The 17,420-nt window shown below is 39.9% G+C and overlaps 1 protein-coding gene across 25 annotated transcripts in view; it reads left to right on the forward strand.

Moving 5' to 3' along the window:
* The window catches only part of ZBTB20 (zinc finger and BTB domain containing 20), a 470,842-nt gene that overhangs the window by 275,096 nt on the left and 178,326 nt on the right, over positions 1 to 17,420 (forward strand). For 24 of the 25 annotated variants that reach the window (XR_002439293.1, XR_002439294.1, XR_002439295.1 and 21 more), the window contains one exon: positions 8,653 to 8,759. The exons of the other annotated variant lie outside the window; for it this stretch is intronic. The gene's annotated coding sequence lies outside the window, so the exon portion shown is untranslated. The remainder of the gene's footprint in view (positions 1 to 8,652; positions 8,760 to 17,420) is intronic. 25 annotated transcript variants of the gene reach the window in all.

A 17,420-nucleotide genomic window follows, 5' to 3' on the forward strand; every position in this document is an offset into this window, starting at 1 on the left:
ATTATGGCATAATCTATATAACAGTGAAAATAGGCTGAAGCTGGATTTGGACCCAGGACCAGATTAAGCTTGAGTTGACTCCTGGGCCAGTTGAGTCAGGAATGGAGTTTTGTTTGGATTTCACGGTGCCAAAATCTTTAGAGTTTAATTCCAAATAATGAGAATCTTGGACAAAAATTTTACAGGAAGTGCTACTGTGGCAATATTTCAACCAGCTCCAAACCAGAAGTGGAAAACAAGCCATTTCAAGACTTGGGTTGTATTCAAATCAAAGCTGTTAGAGCAGGTTCAGAATCCAGACCTTCTGTTCCTTTTTTAATCCTATCCCACTGCATAAATTGGATTCACAGCTGAATATTACTCTAGAATACCCATGAAACCTCCCTGTTTAGTGGAAAAAATCAGGGAAGCAAAATACAGCTTTTTCTTTTTTCCCTGTGTGGTAAGCACAGTAAAAGAAATTTTGATTCACAAATATTCATTGTACTCCTCCCCTCCCCTCTTTTATTTTGTTGAATATTATGATCAGAGAGTGATCAGTGCCTCTTATGATGCAGTCACGTTTATTTTCTCTTTACCCATTGTTCTCCACCTTTTGCTTATTATGTCGCTGGAGCTCTGAAACTGTGCTGTCTAGATATGCGAATGCCTACAGTGTCTGTGAATTTAAGTTGGCTTCTGATAGCTGAAGTTCAGGCAGAAAGCAGTCCAAGAAACTCCATCTGAATGTTTCTAAATATCATTTTGTAATATTCTTTTTCATTCTTATCTCATGCCATATATACCAACAAGACACGAAAGGATGGCTGTAGAGTGAGCCCTCCGGTAGGAACATATCCATGACTGAATTTTGGGAACAAATTCTTTGAAGAATAAATATGAACTTGGGAACACTCCGAAATCACATCCTTATCATTCCTTCTTTACCACGTCCAGTAACACCAGCCAGTGCCCCTCAGCTGTGACCTTCAGCACATCCTTCAATGCTAGCTTGAGTCAACAGCTTATTAATCCCTTTCCAATGACATTCAGAAACTTTTTGCAATAAACTTCCAACCTTCCCCCAGAAACACCCGCCAAAATTTGGCTTGATAACAAAATAGACAAAATTATTCTGCTAGAACTACCTTGCAGGAGTAAGTCAGCAAAAGAAAAAATAGCTAACTACCCCTTCTCAAACATTTCTTTGCTCTTTTTAGCATTCTCTTATCTGCTGTCTTTATCTTGAATTTTCCCTTTCTTCAGCTACAGCTGCGTCTGATCTCCATTTTCCTGTTTGCGTCCCCAGAGCACCTGCACTCATACAGTATTTTGTCACCTGTTGAAAAAATAAAAGGAAACCCCTGTGAAAGTTTACAAATCTCTCCACTGAGGTAGTGAGTAACAAGGGAGGCATTTATCCCTGCTTCAGGCCAGCAGCAAAGGGAAAATAAACAGGCTGAAGGCTTCTTTTAATATTGGTGATGCTTCTGGCTAGATGGCAGCAATGGCCAGTAAGTACAATCGACAGAGAGAAGGATTTATTTTTAATTATAATAATTGCTTCTTTAGCATGGCATGGAGGGGAAGCAGGGGCATTAGTGTGCGGGCGGGAATCGCTGACTGCAGATGTGGCCCTTGGACAGAGCACAGTCGTGTTGATGCCGAGCAGCAGGGCCTGGAAGGCTTTAGCGGTCCCTTTGCAGGAGGATGTGAATGAGGCTCAGCCTCATAGATGAGCAGGCTGTGAGATGGCAGCGGTATGTTTTTGCCTGTTAAAGAACAGCGGTTAGAAGGATGGAGAGAAATAGTACTCTGGGATACCTGAGGTGAACAGGACCAGGCCCATACAACAAATACGATCACAGAGTTATTCTTTTCAGTCTGCACTTTATTCTGCCTTTTATGGTCTCGGCAAATTAGCACACAAGCTCACAGTAACCCACGCGCCTTTTGTAACCAGGGAGCACATCTCATGACATAATGGGACGCATTTTCAACTCTGTCCCCAGTGTTTTAAAAACGTGACTGACTTTATTGTCTGTGACAGCCCCGTATGCTCTGAAAAACCTCCCCACCCCCAGCCCTCAGCAGTGCACGTCAAAGTTGAAGAGTTCGTCGTGTTGCATTAGTTTCTGGATTATTTATTTTCTAAGAAATTCTAGTCATCTTCTGGGTAAGCAAGTGGGCCCTGTAAGAGGTGCGGGGTCTCCAAAGCAGAGGCACTCTGACCTCTTTCTTCCAGCCTTACAGTCTGCTTCTACCTCTTTCCAGATGTGCCCTAGAACTGCATTAGGAACTTGCATTTCCCATGCATACCAGTTGCAATATTGTGGCCAAACCTCACAGGAGTTTAGATGTTACCTGCTTGACATTTCATCAAGCAGCTTTAAAGCCACCTGTCTCGCCCTCCCTGAAGGGCTGAATGGATTTAGCCCCAAATAATGGGGACATAAAAGTGCCAAGGGGATCCAGGGTTTCAGACTTCATTCATTACATGTCCCCATTGGTTCCTAGTAGCAGTAAATGAGATGCTTTCTTTTACCACTGGAACTGATGAAACAGGAAAAATCTAGACTTGCCGTCCATTCACATTTTACCTATATTAATAAGTAATTAATTAAAAAAGAAAATGATGGTCCCATGATGGGCCACTAAGTATATGCAAGTGAAACTATTGGCATTAAAAAGAGATTTGATTGCAGTCAAGCAGTTATTTATATTATAATAAATCATGCAGACTCAAGATAAGCAATCTATTGTGTTAGATGCCATACAGACACGCATCTGGAGATGTATCTAACCTTAGATTTGCTTAGAGACAGCAGAGGTGAAGGACGGACAGATAGACAACCATAACGAAATGAAATAACTCACTTTGGATGCACAAGCAGGGGCTGAACCAAAGACAGAAAGCAAATCCCCTGCCTGTCTGGTCAAACTTATTTGCATTGGTCAAGTGAGCTTATTCATTGCTGAGTGTATCTGACCCATACTGTCTCCTCCCATGCAGAATGAATACTGTAGAAGACTATGGCCAGGGCTGGTTTGCAGTTCTACACTAGAAAGAATGCCATCAGAAATAGACCTAGAGAAGTCAGGAGCTGGTGGACTTGCAGTTTAGCCCTTAGATTTAGATTCAGGTAAAACTGTTGAATGTAATTTTTTTCTGTGCCAAAATCTGCTTGCCTCAGATACAAGTTATCCAAACCTATGGAAAATAAATAATCTGAGAAAAAAAAATTAAAAGAAATGTTTGGTAAAGCCAAAAACTTTTGTCTTTTATGTCTAAACAAGATTTCTGGCTTTGTTTTGAAACAAAACCTACTTTAATTGATATGTATCTAACACAAACAAATAGCTACACCGTTTTATAAAACTCCTAGGTGTTATTGTTTTCTTCCTTTCAGTGTTCACAGTTTGGTCAGCTACTGAAATAAATCAGTTATTTGCACAAGTCTAATTCTAACTAGAATGTAGGACTCTGGGGACTTGGGCTGTATATTTTCAATACAGTACATATTTATAATGCCAAATACCCTGCGTAGTACTCCATATACAGTAACAGCAAGCAGTCCAGTACCCTGGGGAGATGGGGGCACTGGGGAAGACCCAGCGCTTTTTAGCTCTTAGTTTTTTATTTTCAGATGTAGTATTATTTTGGAAGGTATGGCTTACAAAATAAAATTTGCATTTATTTGAGCTACTTACAAATAGGATTCACTGCAAAGCTATCATTAAAGGGAAATAAAGCAGAAGGAACAAAAGATGCATTCTCAGCAAAGTTTGATATGTAGTCACTTTCAGAGAACCTTGGTGCCACTGGAAAAATGTCATCATCTCACTCTCGCACATCCTCTCTCCCAAAATGCTGAAAAACAAGCAAGTACAGGGGTTGTTTTTAAAGTACTGAGATTCAAATACTGACCAACCGTATTGTTGACTATTGCCAGTGCTTCTACAAATGATTTATTTTTTTCCTACATGATCATTGCTATCTTGAAACGCTTTCACTGAATGCAAAACCCAGTGCCTCTTCATCTGTGACTGACTTTCAAGAGGAGGGTACTCTAGTATCAGGTACTTGTTACTTATGCGTGTGTTGTATGTACCTGGTAAGAACTGAAGGAGTCACTTTAAGCTTCTCTATGTGTTGCTCTTCGTGTTTTTGTTTTAATCAATGTTTTATTTTTTATTTTTTTCTGCATTTTTTTGTGGTGATATACAACCTCATAACCTTTTTAGAGAAAGACTTACAGGACACAGTAAGGCTCTGATTGCACAGTGTGGTCAGTCTCATTCATCCTGCTTTTTTTCTTGCAGAAGTGCCCCATAGTGTGAGCTGTCATCCACAGAGCACTCTGCAGTGCTGTAGCCTGGGTTCTGGTGCTCTCTCCAGCTGAAGCTCTCCACAGTGTGTGGGGCTGATGTAGTTTTTGAGTCTCCCCCAGCCCCAGTTGAGAGGCTAAGGCGTATGGCCCTTGTGATCTTGCTATAATGAAATTAAATTCTTCCTATGAACCCACCTGGCTCTCTGAGTTAGTGATGGAGAAAGATGCCTGTAGAATTGCTTTGCCTTGACTGCTAAGTCCTTGAAGATTAAGACCAGGCTTAGTGATGGAGAATTCTTTAGAATTCACTTCTCATAATTGAAGAATTTTAACTGCAGAAAACAATAGTACTGGTGACTGATCCACTGACTACTAAATAAGGAGCTAGGGTTAAAATGTAAGAAAGTAGTTTTGTCCAAGCACTCTCCAACTTCCCATGTAGACTCCTAGATAAGGTCAACTTTGTGCATGCTTCTGGAAATTTCTCTTGACATCTGTGAAGATCTCATATTGCTGTTTGCTTACCTCCAAAAATCAGGGGCATTGCTGGACAAAGCAGGAGTGAGCCCCAAGTTGTCAGATTTCTCTCTCATTTCCATTGCCTTACCGCTACCGCATTTAAAACTATCTGATGATTGATGTCATGTGATTCAAGGTAAACTGAAATGTGGTAGGAAAAAAAGAATATATAAGATGAGTGGAGCTAGAGAATTGCATGAAGGAGCTGAGAGTATGCTGTAGAAGCATGTAGGAGAACAGGCAAATGTTTTTACTCAGTACACATGCCCAAAGGGAGTAGGGAGCTACCTTTATTAGTCTTCATTTATTCAGGATTTCTGCTGTTACATTTTGGCAGTCCTACATTGTTAGCCTAATCCTAATGTTCAAAATATTCATATACTATTATTGTGCCTCTGAGAGTTGAACCTTCAACAAGAGAGATACAGGAGCACACTTTCTCCTGCAGTTACAGCCAGTGCCCTAGTGTAGAAAAATTTGGAAAAGTGGAATTTTTACTGCTAGTGGTTGCAGTTTTCTTTGTGCACTGACTACTCCTGTACCAAGCAAAAGCTTGTCTAGACCAGAGCTCAGCGCTGCATACTATCCTCATAATCCATTTCCTTTTACCAACAGCAGTGACTGATCTGAATAAGTCAGAAGGGAACATTCAGTTCCTATGTAGCCTCTTTTCTGTGAACTTCATTAAGCTTTGGACCATTAGCTCAAGATATGTGATTATTTTGTTTGTTTAAACAGCTAGACAAGCCGAGTCTCCTCTGAGTGTTTCTTTCAAGCAAACCAGCATGACTGAAAACTGGGAGCTTGCCAGAAAATGTTACGTGAAATAGTAGTGGCAGGTTCATCTTAGTGTGGGTGGAGAGAAAACTGTACCCTCTATTTTACTACTTCAAACATGCAGTGCCCATATGCCATAGATGAGCTGGTTTATGGATGGAGCATGAAGGCTACTACTTGATCTATTTCATGCAAACAATGTGTGTGCTGTAGATATACTGTCTTGTGGATATGAGTATCAGCTGTTGATGCAGTCTAAACACACAGCATCAATATTCAGTATGCTATAGACAATCTCATTTTTGTACTTTATATTTAGTGTTAGTACTCAGAGCCAAATACTAAAAAAAATAAAAAATAAAAAAAAGGCAGAGGGGGGTCACATGATTAAATTAATTCCATTAATTATTTAGAAACAATCAAAGGAAATACAAGACATCTGGCTTTAAGCCCAAACAACTCATGGCACTGCTGTTGCCTTGTAACCTCATCAGCTCTTAGTCCAGTCATCTCTCTTCTTCTTTCATTAAGGACACAGGAGATGGCCCCCCTTCTTTCCTGCCGTATTTCTGGCAGCTTGGAACACAGATCACAAGACTGGGCTATACTGTTGTCTGATTCTGTGTGTATAAAATCTGATTAGTTCTATGATGAAAAGACATCCCCCTGCATCCCAATGGTATACAATAGTGTTTGATTAGCAGTGTGTTGCAGCCATAGGTTGCTTTTTTCTCAGTATAAGGAACTAACTGATATAGGAGGGAAAATACTGTTGTTATTGCATTGCTCAAAGTCCTTAAACATGCATGTTATGTTGGGCAGCATACAACATATAGTGAGAGATGGTTCCTGTCCTGAAGGGCGCACAGCCAAGAATGGAAAGGGATTGTCCCACTCTCCTCTGCCCTGTGTGGCCTCACCTTGAGCACTGTTGCAGGTTTAGTTGCCACAACATAAAGACATAAAAACTATATAGAATGTCCAGAGGAGGGCTACGAAGATGGTGAAGGGTCTGGAGGGCAAAATGTATGAGGGGAGCTGAGGTCCTGTGGTTTGTTCAGCCCAGAGCAGAGGAGCTGAGGGGAGGCCTCATGGCGGCTGCAGCTCCTCACAGGGAGCAGAGGGGCAGCGCTGAGCTCTGCTCTCTGTGACAGCGACAGGGCCCGAGGAAACGGCATGGAGCTGTGTCAGGGGAGGGGCAGCTGGGGGTTAGGGACAGGTTCTGCACCAGAGGGCGGTGGGCACGGCCCCAAGTGCCGGAGTTCAAGGAGTGTTTGGACATTGCTATCAGACACAGGGTTTGAATTTTGCGTGGTTCTGTGTGGGGCCAGGAGCTGGACTCGGTGATCTTTGTAGGTCCCTTCCAACTCAGGATATCTTGTGATTCCATAACTGAAAGGCTGGAGAATAAATAGCATCACAGGGAATGGAAGCAGTTTGCCCAAGATTGTGTGAGAAGACCGTGGCAGAACCAGAAATAGAGTCTGGGACTTAGCAGTCCACTGGTCTTGGCATGCTTCTTTCCCTGGCAGAGGGCAGTGGTCCTGCCCTTTGTGGATGTGGCCAGGCATTTTCCATTTGAAAGATTTTTCAGTAGAAATTCTTTTTCTTGAAATATAAAATTTCCTTGGGAATAACTGTTTTACCCAAGAAAAGTCAAAACAAGTATTTCCCAACTGCTCGTTGGAAGGCTCTTTTTTCTCTGTTTTCTAGCTATAGACTAGCTAGAAAAATGTCCATGTTAGTTATCTCAGAGGTGAATTTTTCTAGAAGCACTTTCTCATGAGGAAAAAAGACCCACTTTCCAGCTTTGGAGTTTTTGCCCCCACCCTTAGTGATTATATCCCCATAATTAGACAGCGCTGTTTTCAGTTCAGCTCTGGTCCTTGGTTTTATTAGTACAGATAACTTTATGCAATTTAATCATGCAATTCTCATATTTTATGGCTAACTTAGTGTATTCAGCTTTATAAAAGAGTTTTACTGGGGCAAAACAAAGGATCTTGCTGATCATTAGGATTCTACTTTTCTGTGTACGGATGAATGTGAACCCATTTTGATTAGTAGCAAGTGTGTTGAAGTCATTCTCATTACATTTAGTGTTCGTGGAGAGGCACTGACTTCTTGCATTAATCCAAAGAGCACACTTTCACTGGCTGCTGTTCTCTTAATGGTTGCTGAGAGTTGCATTGAAGAACTCTTTTTCTTTCTTTCTTTCTTTTTTTTTTTTTTTATGAAAAGGCATTGAAACTTCTATCACAGTAAGGTTATCTTGGCAGTCTTTTACTTACTCTTGACTACTGTTTTGAAGATGCACATTCCCAATTATCCAGTAAAAAAGTACTCCTGAAATGAAACAAGCTTCCTTGATTCTGAAAAGCTTACTTGAGACTACTGTTCCTTATTACTTGTGCTGTTCCATAGCGTACACTTGTCCTCAGAGAATGATGGCATCAGATGAACATATTGGCTGTGATTTTTCAAAGTATGCAGTTAACCACATTTGATTCCCACTGTATTTGATGCGTGTTAACACTACCTTCAACAAAGGCAGTGTTAGGCCCATGTAGAAGGCTTTAAAAAACAAAAAACAAACCCCACCTCTAGCACCCTGGGCTATTTGCAGGCAAGAACATATGTTGTAAGTGCTTATACTGTGTTACAGGGTGTTTGTTGAAGGGACTTAACGTGCTTTATGAGTAATAGTGTAGTTCATTTGATGCTACAGTAGGTATGTTTCTCTAATGTTGTCCCTTTAAGTTTATCATATGTTTTCAAAATATTGTATCCTTTGGAGCTAAATTTAGACAAATATTCTCCATATCCAACAAAATTAAATATCTTTCAGCTTAAGCAATTCCAAGGTTTAATGTATTTGTTTATTTCCTTGTACTGAAGCCAATTATTTTTATTTTGTTGTCCTCAAATGTAGTCATTTTGTGCAGTTTGTTGTTTATGTAAAACTTATATTTTTCTTACTCTTTTTTTCTCTCCCTTCACTTTGCCTTTTCTTAACATCTACATGGCGTGTTGATGGCAAGAGCAGCAGTGGTTGGCAGTTTTCCTCAACTTTGCAAGAGAGAGAGAGAGAGAGATTTGGTTGGAATGAAACCTTGCTCTTCATACAGTCTGCTTGAGATGCAGCTTTGAAAGGTATTGTTCCATTTTCTGTCTTGAAACCAAAGATGAAAGCCACAAACAGGTAGAAATTTCTATGCCAAACCACCTGTTAATTCACTGCAGAAAACCCCTTTGGCAATGCGTTTTTCACTGTATCCACTTGGAACATTTGTGTGGCAAGTACCCACAGTATCTGTCTGTACCTGTGATTTTGGTAAAGAAGCTAATTTGATTGGGAATGTTTGGATTGAAATTTAGGTTGTTAGGCAGATAAAGACTTTTATGATCTTGGTCTTGCTTTTTGACTGGAGTAGCACTCATCACTCATATAATTGAGACTAATACTGAAAGTACCAATCCTGAAGTCATATGTTGTACATGGTAAAGTGAAAAGAGATTCATTTAATGTGCTGTGTATGGAGAGTCCAGATCTGCATCATATCCTGGTGGTCAGAAGTGAGGTGTACAGTGAAACTGTGAAAATGAAAGCTGTGAAATACTCTGTAAGTAGTATTAATATATTTTGAGAGCACTACAATTCAGAAAATCATTTCAAATTGAGTTAAAATGTTATCCTTAGACTGCTATACAAATGCTCCTTCTGACGTGCATTGCAGAAAAAGGCACTGTTTGTTAATATGGCATTAAAATTTTGGACTCCACCCACAAAAATTAATAACATTTTTGAAATAAAAGTGATGTAGGATACTGACAAGTTTATGTCCATATGTTCTTGGACGTGTGTCCTCCAGTGCATGATAAAACTAGAAATACCAGATATTCTTATTTTTCTTATTTCCTGTAAAGCCATACTGAGAAAGTGGGAGAATGTAAATGATGGCAGATTGACAGGCTTTGGCCCAAGGATAACTGTGCAGCAGTACCATATTTTATATTTTTATATCCTCTTATCTATTCTCTTCTACTAGTGGTACTAGTAGACTTCCATGAATTCACATAAAATTAGTTTAGAACAGACTTGGGCCATGCTGTTTATATTTGTGCAGATTGCTTCATGCTTGTGAAGCAGTTACTTCCCATGGATCTGCAGCATTGTCCAGTGTCGTGCAGTGCTTTCGTATGTATATAAGACTGGTTAAAACATGAAAAGTGTTTTGAAACAATGTGGCAGGGAACGGTAAAAGCTACATAGTAATGGAGCTACCCTTGGCTGTCCATATAATGTCCAGTTAATGAGGTTACTGTCCTCTGAAGCTCTTCCAAGGCTGAATAAGATATTCTGAAACCTGGTAAAATACACTTTTTTTTCCCCAATTTTTCTGAAGATTTCCATTACAGATGTTACAATGATAAGAGGGCACAGCAATACATATCTTCAGCAGCAGTAATAATGAAGGATGTGAAGTATATCCCCAAAATTGGAAGGTGTGAATTCTCATCAACAGTGAACTCTGTGAGCCTAGCCTAATTCTGTGCTGAAGGGGAACACTGTGAACATCCAGCATAAAATAAAAGATGTTCTGTTCTCTCCTGTGCTATCTTGAGCCAAACTTGGGATCTAAAAGTGATGCAGGGTTCTTTCATCACCAGTCATAAAGATGCTGTAAGTCAGATTGTCCCCTTAGGCTATATTTGACAGTGTAGTAAATCGAGCTTTAGGAACTTTCTACCAGATCGAGAACTCTGGCACCTCAAAACACAAAGCATAGATCCATTATAAATTCATTCTTTTGGGTGCAGTTTTTGAAAATGTTTTGATGCTTTGACTTTATACTAGCAAACTGCACGCCTTATTCGGTATCTTGTGTCCCCCACTGCTATCGTTAAAACATAGAGGGTCTGGCAGAAATGTGATCTCATGCCCTCACATGATCCAGATGAAATCTGCACTGTGGAGTTATCCACTAGTGCATGGTATGTTAATGTCAATTGTGATCAAGCACCATCAGCTGTTTGTTACTCCCCTGCATTTTGTCATCTTCCTATTGCGTCCTTATTACTCAAGTCTGCCCAGAATGTTGCACAGGCAGCAGTAAGAGCAAAATCTGATCTGTGTTCAGAATGGGATCAGAAAATGTACTAGATTTTGTGTATGTGTATCAACACCTCCAATTCAGTGAGCTGTGTTGAGAAGAGTGAAAAAAGCTAAGTCTTGTTTCTTTCCCTAAATGAAGAGAGATACAGGAGAAGTACAAGGGCAAATTCTTTTTTATATAAACTCTAGAGAAACTAATGGACAGATAAAGCTTCAGAGTTTTGATTTTAGGATGAGTTTGGACAGAATTAAAATTCATCTAAAATTCTTATTGTTTTTCTCTGCCCTCTTGTCCTTTGCTTTTCTGTGTTATGTGATGAATGCATCATGCCCAGATTTTGCAATTGTAGCTTTGTGCTTAAAAGCCACATTGACACAATGAATGTCTTTACTAAATTATATTTCAGAATTCTTGCAAGGAGTTTGTAGTTTGGAAAGACAGAGCTGCATGTTTCATTTCAGAAATATTGTGTACTTGGACCTGTACAATTTCCTTTAAGTTGGTAGGCAAAGATGATTCTCAGTCTGACGATTTTGGTCTCTGAGAATGAGAAAGAGAGGAAGAGGAGGGAAGAACTTTTCAATGATATTGTTGATTCAGCTATCTTTAAAACCTATTGTTTGGAATTTGGAGAAGTTTTTGGTTTGTTTTCCTTCTCTCTCTGACCTAATTAATTTCATAGGACCTCCCCATGGATGCAATTTATATGACAAATGAATTACATTAAAATTTGATGTCATGGTATAAAACCTCTTGTTTATGGTAAATTTAATATGTCTTTGTTGATTTCCCTCGATAAATATTGAGCTAACACTGATAGCTTGTTTTCTTTACTTTTTAAATAATTTTGGATATATAGTGAATTATTGTCAGTATTACAAATATTTGAAAACATAAATAATTAGGAGAAACATTGTAATTCAACTGTGTTTAGCAAAAAGCTTCTAAAGTGGAAATAGCTGAGAAGTCCTTCCTTTTCCATTTTTAAAAAAACAGATTATTGTAGAAAAGGGTCAAATAATAACTATTATATAAGTGTACTCACCAATTCCAGTTTATTCTAGAGTAAAAATATTAACTACCAGTCGGTGTGTTGTAGGAAGGAAAAGCACATTTTCCGTACCATTTTGGGACTGTCCCATCTGCAGCATTAGTTTCAACCTTTTGAAGCCCGTGGATCTTTTGGGAAGCTCCTCACGCCACCCCTTTTTCATGTAAACTCAGTCTACTGACTTCAATAACATAATACACATATTAAAACATCTACCTTTGTGTTCCAAGGCTGTACTCACTTTTCTGAAGGGCTGAAGAGACATGAGAGTGTGCAGATCCTTGTGAAAACAGCTGGCAATTTACTAACAAGAGCAGACGGTAGTTTGCTGTAATTTAGGGCCAAATACAAGTTTGGAATTTATTTGGATTTTTAAAAATCTCCAATAACATTGCAGCCAGGTACTTATTCTTGAGGTTGGCTAATGTCACTAAGTTTCCTTTTCCACAGAGAATAAAATGCAGAAAAATAGTTTAAATGGGGATAAAATTATGCACAGTGAATCTTTAATAATTTATGTTTTGATAATATAGAACAATCCAAGGAAGGGAACTCCTTTGGTAAAAATGCACTAAACACAGCACAATATCCTAGTGTTAATTCAGCAAAATATTCAAACCAGTGCTTAAGGTTAAGCCTGTGCACCAGCGCTACATGGATACAGGACAACTGTGCCCCATCACGGGTTGTTTGTGGCAGGGCTGCAGTGGCCAGCCAGCATCCAGAGCAGGATTCGCGGAACATCTTCTGTTAACTGCGAGGAGAGGCAGAGCTGGTAAATTTGCCTCAGGGGATGATAGCAGGGAAAGGCTATTGTGCCTGGAATGTATTTTGAAACGTTGGATGCACTTTTTTTTAGTTTTCTATTTCCATCCTGCATTCCCTGCTTTTATAAAGGACTCCTGAGTAATTTCCAAATTAAATTACCTCTCTAGCAATTTTGTGACCCTCATAAATATGATAAAGACAGACTCTCTCTGTCTCACTTTTTCTCGTGGTACTTAACCATCCTATGGCATGCTAAAAATCTTCCTTCAGCATTAAGACAGCATATTTCTTTGGTTAAAGTTCAGAGGCAAATATAAAATAGTTATTTATGTTAGGCCTGCACTAACTCTGACTTTTTTTTGCGGTGATAATTTATTTTCCTTTCCTCAGACGGATTATAGAGAACATGGTGTTGTCCCACAGTCCCCAGCTTTAATATGAAAATGGATCAAGTTCAGGTTCTGACACACTTGGCAGAGCACCATCGTTTTTCTACCCCTCCCTCAATCTGGGCCATAGTTGTGGATATCCTGTGGACGGCAGCCCAGAGACTGCCAGTACTGGGAGCATACGGAACGGAAGAGATGATGGCAATAGCTGTGTCGCTTGACCTGACTTTTGCCTCGTTTCTCACCACAGAGTGTGATGAAGAGAGCAGAGGGGCTAGTGTGAGCTGCGCGCAAGAGGTCATGGTGTTTTGGAACAGTCTGCCCCACCTAGCTCAGATATTGTTATTAGGTGCTGTTTGTACTTTTTCCATATACATACAAATAAGGGCTATTTTGCATAAGGAGAAAGAATGCAAAAATAGGTGAAGTTGTACTCTAGGTAATTCCACTGCTTACAATGAGGTTACGCTGGAGATAGATGTTAACCCCATAAAATCCCTGGGTCGCAGACCACCTTACGATAGACCCTGACAGCTTTGTGGAGACAGATTATGTCAAGCTCTCAAATTTGGAAGTGTAGCAATTCCTCTGTAGTAAGATTGCAAATGAACACCCATTCGGAGATTGCCAGCATTATCACAGTTTGTCAGGGTGATCTCACAGCCCACAAAGCGCCGTAAGAGATTGCTTTACAAGTTCTGAAAGATTAGAGTGTTGAAGTATGTGACACCAGAATGATGCTTTGATGCCTGGCTTTGTCAGTCAGCCAGACAAATAAATAATATCCACTGTTTTTATTAGTGTAAAGCATAACAGGTAATGGAAAAGTATAGAGAAACATTTCCTCGTCATGGCTACACAGAACACTAAAATATAGGCTAAACAAAAATTGGATGTGTTAATGTCAAATCCTTAGAACAGGCAGTTGTGTACCTATGTGGGTCAGTAACTGCAGAGTGGCATTTATGACTACTTCAGCGGCTAGTACTTTAAAGCATTAGCATTATGGCAACAGCAAAAATCAGCAGTCTTGGGGTTTGGTCATTTAGTGAAGCATGAAAACATATATTCTAGTGAATGAGGGATGGAGTTTTGGCTAGCAGGGAGCAAGAGATCTGGAGTACAGAAGCCATGGGTTCCTCTCCCGGCCTTGGAAGAGGCCAACACAGGTGTACAGCTACAGTGTGAAATGGAAGTAAAGAGCAGAAGAGTATGAAATTCAGCATTTCTTTCCATGGCAGGAACTGTGGAAAAGCTTTAGTGTAACATGGAGTTTTGTTATGAGTTTCAGTTATTTAAAACTTTAGAGATCAAAATGGGAATAATCTCAAAGCATGTAATTGCCTTTTTTTGAACTTTCTGCCAAAACTGAACTTAATAGGATACCTTTCTTCTAGATCTGCTCAACATTCAGCCCAGGCTTCCATAAATGATGCGTGGTCTGAAAACCGTTTGTGGAGCCCCACATGGGAACCACTTATGTTGTAAAGAGTTCCAAAGAAGGCAAATTTCATCAGTCTTTGTGCTTTAATACAGACTACTGGTATATTTTTATATATACTGGAGTTCTACCAAGGTTTAGCCATAGATTTGATTTATGCCACCTCAGCCTTTAAGTTTTGTGGAACAGAAGCTCTAAACTGCACATTCGTTGCATTTGTTCATTCTTAGGCTGCCATGGCATTGTAGGAACTCAAGATCAGGTGCAAATTTATGTATCACTGATCCACCTACAGGTCGAAAACCATCTCTCCTGCCTTGACACCAAATCATTATTTATCCTTGACCTTGGAGAGTTTTTGTCCCTAATTCTCCATCCCCGTGAGCAGCAGAGAACTTGCAAGTAGCCAAGCATCAGTTAACTGTTGTTTACACAAACCTTGAGACGCTTGGATGAAAGACCCTGTGTAAGGGCATAGAATTATCATGACTGTTATTAACTGAATGCCTAAACCTAGACAATGTATTTGCACATGTAAGTAATTATGATGCACTTCAAGGCATTCTGTTTGTAATGCTTTGTAATGCTTTGCTCTCCATTTCCTACAAATCAAATTACTGAGGGATAGATTTGATTTCCACATCATTTTGAAAATATTTTCTTTTTCTTTTTTTAATTTCCTTTGTATTAATTTTTTTCAAAGTTCAAAACACAACCAACTGTGACTAAATGCATAAAACCAAACAAAACCCCCTTAAAGTATAACAAAATTAAGACAGCCTAAGATGATATGCGGCAAACAATGTAAATCATACCTAACAAACATGGTTGTAATAATATACCTTATCCATGTCTGATCCACTAATAACAAATACTTATTCAGAGAACAAATAACTCTTTCTTCTTCTTAGTGAGAGAGAGGCAAGCCCCAAATTCAAATTATATCTTACAGTCTAAACAAATATGAAAAACCTGCCAAATCTTCTTATAGAAATCCCAACAATCTTCTATTTTCATTGTGTCTTTTGGGAACAATGAGATCGGGAGGAGGGGAAAAAAGGGCAGTTTTTACTGGAAACGTGGGGCTTGGTCTTATGCCTTTTCCATGAGAAGTCCTTACTGCCTTCTGTTGAAAGGTTTCTGTTGCGGGTACTGAGTGCAGGCCAAAACCAGAAGGCATAGGCTGGTGTTACTTTTAAGAATTAGGGATTTTTCCCCTCCCTCATGAGAAACTTCTCCAGAAGTGTAGGCTCGACAAGATTGTTATGAGAATAAAGATTGCTACTAGACTATAATTAATACTTTCCTCTCTGCAACATGGCCAGATAGATTTCTGCCATCTTCCCATTTCCTTTCTGGTTGCAGAAAAGATTATTATTTGTTTAACAGAACAGCAGCATCTTCCTTGTCCTACAGCCAGGGCGCATCACCCTCTTCTTCAGTTCCTGCTGCCCTTCCCTGATCTGTATTTGTTTCAGTGGAGTTCTGGGCACAGTGATGGCATGGGTACCTGCAAAAGTGGCAGAAGACAGATTTTCAGGTATTCTCCCAGATGTACTGTACCTTACATGCCATGCACTGCCTGTCTGTCATTTGTGCCAGCATTCCTCTTTTCCCCTTGCAGTTTTTGCCTCATTACCTTCCAGTGAGACCTCATTTCTAATAATGTTTTAAAAACTCTAAGAAAGATTTTCCCCGCCCTTTCTTTCCTTGTGGACTTTGGGGAAGAAAACACCTGTATTTCTCATAGCTCTTCTGTTGCCATTTCATGCTTTGTACTCACCACCCTTTCCCTGTGGGCTGCGGTTGCTGGCTTGGTGAGAGTCTCATCTCTCTGCATTTCTGCACCAGTGAAGTTGCTGCAGCTGCTGAGGCTCTGTTCAGGGAGGTGTAGCAGACTACCTCTGTGTGTCTTTTGGCTTTCCCCGAAGCCCTTTGTGCTTCAAGCCAGCCCCTTTGCCTCTTGCCACCTCTCCCACATGTCCCCTTACCTGTTTCTCCACCCAAAATAACTCCATGCCATTCCTCATGCAGGGTGTTTCCCCTGCAGACGTGTGATCTGGAGGTAACATTGGGCTTAGCAGTGACACAGTGGAGGAGAGAAGGCAGGGAGATGCGCTGGTGTTGGCTCGGCTGAGATCACAGCTCCCATAGCCACTTGTTATCAGCTCTGTGCTCCTTCCCTAGCCCTGCTGCCTGTCCACCACAACACATGGTGATGAATGCTTTGTAGAGAAGAGCAAGAAGCTCTGCAATGATCAATGTCAGAGTGACCTAAGCTCTTGATTTGTGTTGGAGTTTTTCTCATATATTCTCAGTATATGTATAAATACCTAAATCATTTGGAGATCCTGCTGTTCTCCCTTTCTGGGGTATTATTTCAAACTTAAAGAGGGTAGATTTAGGTTGGATATAAGGAAAATGTCTTTTACAGTGAGGGTGGTGAGACACTGGAATAGATTGCCCAGAGGTGCCATGGATGCCCCATCCCTAGAGACATTCAAGGTCAGACTGGACTGGGCTTTGAGCAACCTAGTCGAGCTGTGGATGTCTCTGTTCAATGCAGGGGAGTTGGACTAGATGACCTTTAAAGGTCCCTTCCAACTCTGTGATTCTATTTTATGATTCTGTGGTAATAAATTTTGTAATTTCCAAATGATTTCTCCTCTTACCATTATTATTGCTTACTTTTAAAAAGTACCGTAATTGCGTGGTGCCCTGCACCCATCAAAAGCGTGTAAGCCACTTCTTGCAGCCAGTACACACAGATAATATCAATACATAATGTTACATCATTCTAGTGATCCTAATCATGTCCCATACATTAAGAAAGCATTTTTGATTCTTCTCATATTTTGTTTTGTGTCTTGAACTTAAATTATATCAACATCAGTTTCCATTTAAAACCAAAGCCACAGAAGTTTCTCAACTGCATAGCAAGAAATTTGTCTTTAAAATGTGACCTCAAGATGAGCTGTTAGAATATCATGTCCCAGTGTTTAAGAATCCAAGTTACTGCCACTTGCATTGTTTTTTATTAAGGAATCC

The sequence above is a fragment of the Numida meleagris genome, chromosome 1 (genome assembly GCF_002078875.1).
Source record: "Numida meleagris isolate 19003 breed g44 Domestic line chromosome 1, NumMel1.0, whole genome shotgun sequence".
Lineage (NCBI taxonomy): Eukaryota > Metazoa > Chordata > Aves > Galliformes > Numididae > Numida > Numida meleagris.